The sequence below is a fragment of the Dermacentor silvarum genome, unplaced genomic scaffold (assembly GCF_013339745.2).
Source record: "Dermacentor silvarum isolate Dsil-2018 unplaced genomic scaffold, BIME_Dsil_1.4 Seq402, whole genome shotgun sequence".
Lineage (NCBI taxonomy): Eukaryota > Metazoa > Arthropoda > Arachnida > Ixodida > Ixodidae > Dermacentor > Dermacentor silvarum.
Window position 1 is genome coordinate 73058 of NW_023606179.1, and position 7868 is coordinate 80925.

At 45.8% G+C, this 7868-nt stretch overlaps 1 long non-coding RNA gene across 1 annotated transcript; it reads left to right on the forward strand.

Moving 5' to 3' along the window:
• The first annotated feature begins 6772 nt into the window (after positions 1–6772).
• On the forward strand, positions 6773–7179 carry LOC125941828 (uncharacterized). The gene is made up of 3 exons (XR_007464641.1): positions 6773–6834; positions 6899–6993; positions 7061–7179. It is a non-coding gene; the product is annotated as an uncharacterized LOC125941828 (long non-coding RNA).
• Positions 7180–7868: the final 689 nt, after the last annotated feature.

Sequence of the window (7868 nt, forward strand, 5' to 3'; positions counted from 1 at the left end):
TAATCACTCTGCATTATAACTGCCAATGATAGCAGAAAAAATGTAATTCTTGGACTTTTTATATATACCAATGACCGGACGTCCACGACTGATGGCTGCCACTGTCATACAGAAATATGTGACCCGTGTTCACTAGTGACTACAACCTAGCATATCCTAGTTCAATCATTGTTTAAAAGGGTGTTCATTTGACATCCATGAATCTATGCTGCATAATCTACAAGAACACCGAATCGAACTTATCACTAGTGATCATTAATGACTCTGCGATATCAATTAGCAATATTGACTGATTAAAACTCATTTATTGACACTTTCATTTATACTATTAACGATGTGCACGAATGATGGATGTTGCTGTCACACAACACAAAGTGATTCGTCATCACTAGTGACTCAATCTTAGCATCTCCTAGTTATTATATTTATTGTTGAATCGTCGTCTGAATGGCGTTTCATTTGATATCCATGACGCTATTCTGCATGAAAGTAGGAGAACATTGCAGTGAGCGATTCACTAGTGATCACTAATGACTCGGCGTTAGCAGTTAGCAGCGGTAACAAAAAAGTGCTCATTTTGTTACAGGATGATTGATACCAATAACGCCATTTACGAGCGAATGCTGCCGCTATGACTGTAAAATAGGTGAACGATATTCACTAGTGACTTAAGCATACGACTTTATAGTAGGCATAGTTGAGTCGCTCGTTTTATGACAATTCATTTGATATACATCAAATTGAATCGACTGTTATTTCATTTTCTCAGGGGAAAAGCTGCTCGAGAAGATGGAATAACAGTCGATTTAATCAAAGATGGAGGAGATATCGTGTTTGAAAAGCTTGCGGCCCTTTATACGCAATGCCTCACGACTTCAAGTGTACCAGAGAGCTGGAAGAACGCCAACAATTTAATAATCCACAAGAAGGGAGACGTTGAAGAATCGAACAATTATAGACCCATTAGCTTGCTTACAGTATTGTATAAAATACTCACCAAGATAATAGAATCAGGGCAACACTTGACTTCAGCCAACCAAGAGAACAGGCTGGCTTCAGGAAGGGATATTCTACAATGGATCATATCCATGTCATCAATCAGGTAATCGAGAAATCTGCGGAGTACAATCAACCTCTCTATATCGCTTTCATAGATTATGAAAGGGCATTTGATTTAGTAGAGATATCAGTCATAGAGGCATTGCGTAATCAATGAGTACAGGAGGCATACGTGAATATCTTAGCAAGCATCTACAAGGATTCCACAGCTGCCTTGGTTCTCCACAAGAAAAGTAGAAAGTTGCCTATCAAGAAAGGGCTCAGGCAAGGAGACACAATCTCTCCAATGCTATTCACTGCATGTTTAGAAGTAATCAAGCTCTTACAGTGGAAGTCTTAGGAGTGCGGATCAACGCGAATATTCCAGCAACCTTCAGTTTGCAGATGACATTGTCCTATTCAGCAACAATGGGGACGAATTACAGTAAAGGATTGAGGACCTTAACCGAGAAAGTGTGAAAGTGGGGTTGAAGATGAATATGCAGAAGACAAAGATAACGTTCATTAGCCTGGCAAGGGAACAAGAACTTGCAAACGCCAGTCAGCCTCTAGGGGAAATGTGGCATCCCGGTCGCCTTTTCGGCTCCTGGTAAGCTGGCACGTATGTGCAATGTCGTGAATGGCACGTCCAAGGCCGGCTGAACAGCAAAGCACACGACTCGTTTCGTGGACTGCAGAGTGGGCGTTGCGAACCGCATCCCACTTTCTTGTAGTAGATGCTATGTCGGCCAGACCGGCCGCTGTGTCAACGAAAGATTGAGGGAGCATCCCGCAGCGGTTAACTCATGGGCGGGGGCTGGAAATTTGGCAGATCACTGTCGTCGGTGCACTGCCGCCTCATGCAAGCCTGACTTTGGGGGCACACGTGTCCTGCGCAGCTTTTCGACACAACAGGCAAGGGAGATCTTTGAAGCCCTGGGTATCAGTATTGAAGCTGATAAATGTGTCAGCGCACCTGCACTGGCCTTGCAGGCAAAAGAAAAAAACGTATTTAAAGCGAAACTTGATTCCTTTCGCTGATAAATTCTGCTTGATAGATTTTGGTTTTTCGCCGGTGGTATATGCGTCTGTTAATGTCATTAAACCTTCAATTGATGTATAGCACCCGTCCAGTCTACTTGTTCTTTGTGTTCCCGTCCATCAGCGCTTGTTACGATGTCTAAGTTCAGTTACAACCAACTAGCCCAAATTCCTGCTTTAAATAGTCTACTTTCTAGTACAATGGGCCCTGTTTCTTATAACTGTTTATGCCTGAATCCTTCCGCAACTTCTGCGTCTTTGGTAAACGTTGTCGCCTTGACAGCCTGCCGCGCAAGAGCAGTGACCTTCTGCATCAAACACCAGCTAATAACACCAGCTAATTCTTGAGGTGCTCAAACTTTTTGCGCAGTGGTGCCGTAGCTACGACATTCTAAAAGGATACTGAACCTGTGGCCCTCTGAGCTCCGTCACCAGAATCGTCACTACCAGGTCTGTCTGCGTATTCTCTCGGCACATCCTGGTCAACAACGGCGAACAGGGTGAAGTCGTGTTCCGGAGCTGGTCACGTGAGGCCCCGTATGTGACAGAATTCCTGTGGGCAACAACTCTCCCTTCATTGCTTGTCTGGACTAGGAGGCGTATCAAGAATGAATGCCGTTCTGGAAAGGTGACGTTTCTTGGAACTAGCACTCTGCCTGAGAATGTAGTAAATGTCTTGGACAATGGACCGAAGTATTCTACTGAGGTCAATGATAATTCTGTTGAATTGCTTTCTATGGTGAGGAATGTTGCTAATAGAGTTGAGCCTGATGAACAAAACCGAGTTCTGTCTGAAGGCATTGACTGCCTCATGGCCAGACGGCCGCGTAGTAACGCTAGCTTACAAGTTCGGGACACCGTTAAATTTTTGCAAAAAAGTAACTTAGCACTATTGTTGTCCGATAAAGAAGGTGGTTTTGTGGTGCTTCCTAAGGCTGTCTTCTCAAAAAAAGCTGAACAGGCTGTGGCAAAGAATTTCAAGCCGGTTAAGTGCTCACGGAAGAAAGCCTTGGCTCAATGTGATGAGATGAACCTGCAAAGCCCCAAGAAGACCACAAGTGGTGCTAAAAAGGACTTCCTCGATCTGTTTTTCTCTGTTAAAGCGCACAAGGAAGGAATGCCATTCAGGACGACTGTGACTGAGCGACATTCTTGGCAAGGAGCCCTCTCTATATTTCTGCAAAAGCACCTTAAGTTGCTTCAAGTGAATGACCTTATCTTGTCGCCAATTCGGAAAGTGTCCTAGATACCTTCCCAAGTATGAGTATCCCAGCAGCCTCTGCACACCTTTTCTATCGATGTTGTAGATTTGTTTTATTCTATCCCGCAAAGCCAACTTTTATGCGCTGTTCGGGAAAGCATCGATGACTTTGGTCCCGTTACCTCTCAGAATTCCACTGGTTTGTACATCCACAATTTTATTGAATTGTTAACATTTTACCTGTCACCTGCCACAGTCGATTTTAATCGTAACCTTGTCCTTCAAAAGGAGGAGATTGTATTGGTTCATGTATTGCCCTCGTACTAAGTGTTCTTTTTATCTTTTTGTGACAAGCGTATTTCTACGTGCCTTAACACCGCTTGCGCAGCCAAGATTTTAAGAATTTTTAGATATGTCGATGACTACCTAGTTATCCTGAGGCATGTCCCACCTGACAATTTGATGAGCTTGTGAACCAAGGCTAGGTATTTTGAAGCTTATGGCAAAGGGCTCCAATTCACTTTTGAGTACCTGTAGAGGGATACCTCCAGTTTCTTGATGTTTGTATCATGATGCATGACGGCCAGGATTGCTGGAGATACCATCCACGGTCCAAAAAACCAGTTCTAAGCTTTAATTCGGTCCATTCCAAGATTGTGAAAAGGGGTATTGCAAAAAAACACCGCATCCACGGGGTGAATGATGATGAGTGGGCGAAGCTCCGGAGGGAATCATCGGTAAACCGTGAATCTTCCGTGTAATTCGCCCAGTCTCGCCGCACTAAATCGAACGATTGACTTCCACTAATGACACGCGCCATATGTGACGTCATTCCTATTTTATAACAGCGCCCTTCATTATAATTGCACCATCTCCCGCTTAAGGGGACGCTAGCACAAACGCGTTAGAAACGTGCAGTACTCTCTAGTAAGGGGGAGAGGCCACAGCGTCTTACGCAGCCGTTTACACACCGGAACGCACCGCGTTTGCCGACGCCATCACATGACTGCAGAGAGAGTATAACCCCCGTATTCATAAACGCTCTCGACTGAACTTGACTTGCCAACGCCTTCAACACGTTTCGAACGCGCTGCCAAGGCGGTGGCAAGTCAAGTTCAAGTCGAGGAGCGTTTATGAATACGGGGGTAAGGCGGAGAGGCCACAGCGTCTTACACCAGCTTCTTACACGGGCCGTAACGCGCAAGCACAAACGCGTTAGAAACGCGCAGTCTTTCGTTAATGTTGGGTATTTATTGTCATCGTGGTGCGGGTGTCCATGTGCGCTTCGTGGCGTAGTGGTTAGCGCCGCGCGTTCGGATGCGAGGGGTCCCTGGTTCGATTCGCGCTACGCACCAACTTCCGGAATTTTTTAGGGGCGAAGTCCTTATAGCAGAACCCGTTCATCCCCGTCGTCGTAGTAGTAGCATAGAGAAAGAAAAAAAAGTTAAGAGAGGACACTCCGCGAAATCTGGCCTCAGGAAGTACGTCACGACCAGTAACAAACTAGCTCTCACCAAACGCCAGAGACGCAAGTGCGAAAAAACAAAGTATCATCAATTAAACAGAATGTTTTTTTACAAAATAATAATTATGCGCCTACATTTGACATGTTATTTATACATAAAAACAATTATTCAACGCACCTTACGTGGTTATTTTGTTCAGCCGCACTGCCATAAGCAGCATCTACGATTTCGCGCCGAGAGTACTCGCCATACCAGCATGCGAAAGCCCAGGCATGACCATAGGCATGACAGCGGAAGGTTTCGTCAACGTCGGCTGCTTCGGTGTTTTCGTGTGTGAGACAGCAGGTGAGGTACGTTTCAAGCGAAGCTTGTGAATTACATGTTGTTGGGCTAGTTGGGTCATTGAATCAGAAAAAGGTTACAACTGCGCGAATAAGACGCCATGTAAGAAACATAAACACGCCCACACGCGTTGCGCTTCGTGTGGGTGGGCGTTTCTGTGTTTCTTACGTGGTGTCTTATTCGCGCAGTTGTAATCTTTTTCTGGAGCTTGTGAGGACGGCGAGGATGCTAAAAAACAGTTTGCGGCTGTATGCGGCGGCAAGACGTGAACATTGTGCAACGTATGCAGAATCGCGTTCGGCTCGATGGAACGGAACGCTCCGTCCCATCGTGGAACGTGTACAAGAACGCGTACAAGATTTCGCCCTAGTATAGCAAAACTGGGCACGGCGTCAAGCCGAGGCGACGCGTGCTGTGCGCTGAGCTCGGTGCGAAACTTAGAGAGTTTTCGAATAGAGTACGAAAAGCTTGCGGCGTAGCGGCGAACGCGTCGTACGCTCGCGGGCTCCCTTAAGTGAAGCCCGCAACGCTACGCCCGCCAGCTTTGCTTTCGCTATTTGAAAACTCGAAAACTCCCTGTTGAGGAGCGGTCGCTGGGCCTCGCATGCTTCACGACGCGTTTCCCGATATGCCGGACAACGAATAACCTGGTGTGCATTTACTGACATTTTAAGACCGCGCTGATGCCATGCGTCCGGCGGTCCAAACGGCAGCTATGCTGGTTTCGTGGTGCTTGAAACAATGGCAGAACCCACAAGAAGCCAGGGACGAGTTTCTTCCGCATACCACGGGACGGCAGGTGCGCTAAAGCTTTTGTATGGTTTGCATGTCTTCAAGTTACTTTTCGTGCTTGCTCAGTGAGGCTAACAATAACAAAATCACTGTTCGAGCACTTCGCCTTCAGCTGATAGTTCATTGCCGATGCAGGATGACAGCATGGATGCAGTATGCCGGACGAGATGATCTCCTGAGTAAGCCGGCCAGCCTATTGTACGCAACGTACAGGGTTTGCAGCGACCATTTTACTGCTGAAAGTTTCATGGACCCTGGGCACACAAGGCTTACAAGAATGGCTGTTCCCAGTGTGCAACCAATTGCACCATGTAAGTGATTGACAGAAACTCAATTATCTGCGATAGCAGCCACTTCTTTTGAATCAGTGGTGACAGTTAACCTGGAAGATATTTGTAGCCGATGGAGAAACCTCGCTGTAGAAGTAACACTTCGAAAGTCTTAAATTTTGTGAATTGTGGGCTATTACCTTCCTAACAGCTTTACATTCCTGTCATTCTTTTATGCTATTGACCTGTGCAACTTGTTTTGAAATACATTGAAGGGCTATTTAACGTTAACTTGAAGCCTTCATGCACATGTACACATATACCTCGTATCAAAGAAAGCTGGCACTGTCGATAATTCCACAAACCACAAATTGCTTGTTTCTCTGTTGATGCATTCTTTTTCTTCCACCTACCAATTCATGCGTTTGAAAGGGCGGTTTAAATTTCCCTGTGCTACAAGCTTTGTAACTTGTACCAACTACACATATATGCAGGTTCTCTGAGCATCGCTTCAAGTAGTGACTGGGACATGACTGCAGAAGCCGCACTGCAAGGTGTGGATGTGCTTCAGTTTTTGTTATTTTAAGCCTCTTACTGACAAATTGTTGTTGTTTCATTTCTTTAGGGTCTGCGGCAGAGGCTTCGAAAAGCGGCTCCCACACATTGAAGTGCCCCGAGGAGCAGGGTGTGTACAGTGTCGACTTGTCTTTTTTTTCGAACTGAGTTGACTGTTGACCAAACCTCTACAGGTGGCAGCTCCCATGTAGCTGGTGAAGGAGTTCCTGCTGACTGCGTCTTGCTGGAGGAAACCTTGGGCAGTCGCTCAGTTGTCACAAAGGAACATGTGTGACTGGTGAGTTTGACTGTTGCTTCAACACTTATGTTCACTTCAACAGACTATTGATATAGAGACTTCCGCAGGCTGCTCGCAAGATTGTTCCGACAGCAGTGTCCGAGGTACTGAACAAGCTTCACAAGACTCTCCAGAAGATGTGTCCTCCAACAGCTCCACGCCTGAGTGCCCTACAGCAAATGTTGATTATGCTGTTATTGCAGCTGTTTTCAATGTGCAATTTTAGTTTTAGGACATTCTGAGCAAACTAGCACCAATAAAATGTCATGGTGGGCTCTCGTGATTTTCATTATTAGGGTGCCATTGTTAATGTTTTTTTTTCAATTTGTGGAATCGAAAACTTTGCACCACAGAAAGTTGGGCACCTTGGTAAAAAAGAAGCGAAGAAAGCGCTCGTACGGGATTAGTTGCTGTTCGCTTTTAAATCAATTTTGTTTATTGCAGTGCTTTCCTGTGTGCCAGCTGCAAGGTCTCCATCAAAGAAATACAAGCAAACCATTCGACGTCTGCAAGCCAAAGTAGCAGCACAGCGGAAAACTATCAAAAGACTGCTGAGGCAGCCTCACCGAGCACCGTCATCGACTTCAAAGGCCCTTGGCATTATCCGACCGCACGTCACCGAGGAGGTTTTTAAACTTCTTTCTGCACATTTCGCTTGAGGCCCAAAGGCAAGGGCAAGCGGTTTCTCGTGTGGTTCAAGAAATTTGCTCTTCACTTAAACTTCCGTGGTCCGCGAGCATACCGATTCTGGCTCCATATTTTTCTTTGCCCTCCCGCGTTCATTAAGGAGGTGGCTAGCCAATGTAAAGATGACTCCAGGCACAATTCCAGGAATCATTTCTTCCATTGCAACAAATACTCAAGCT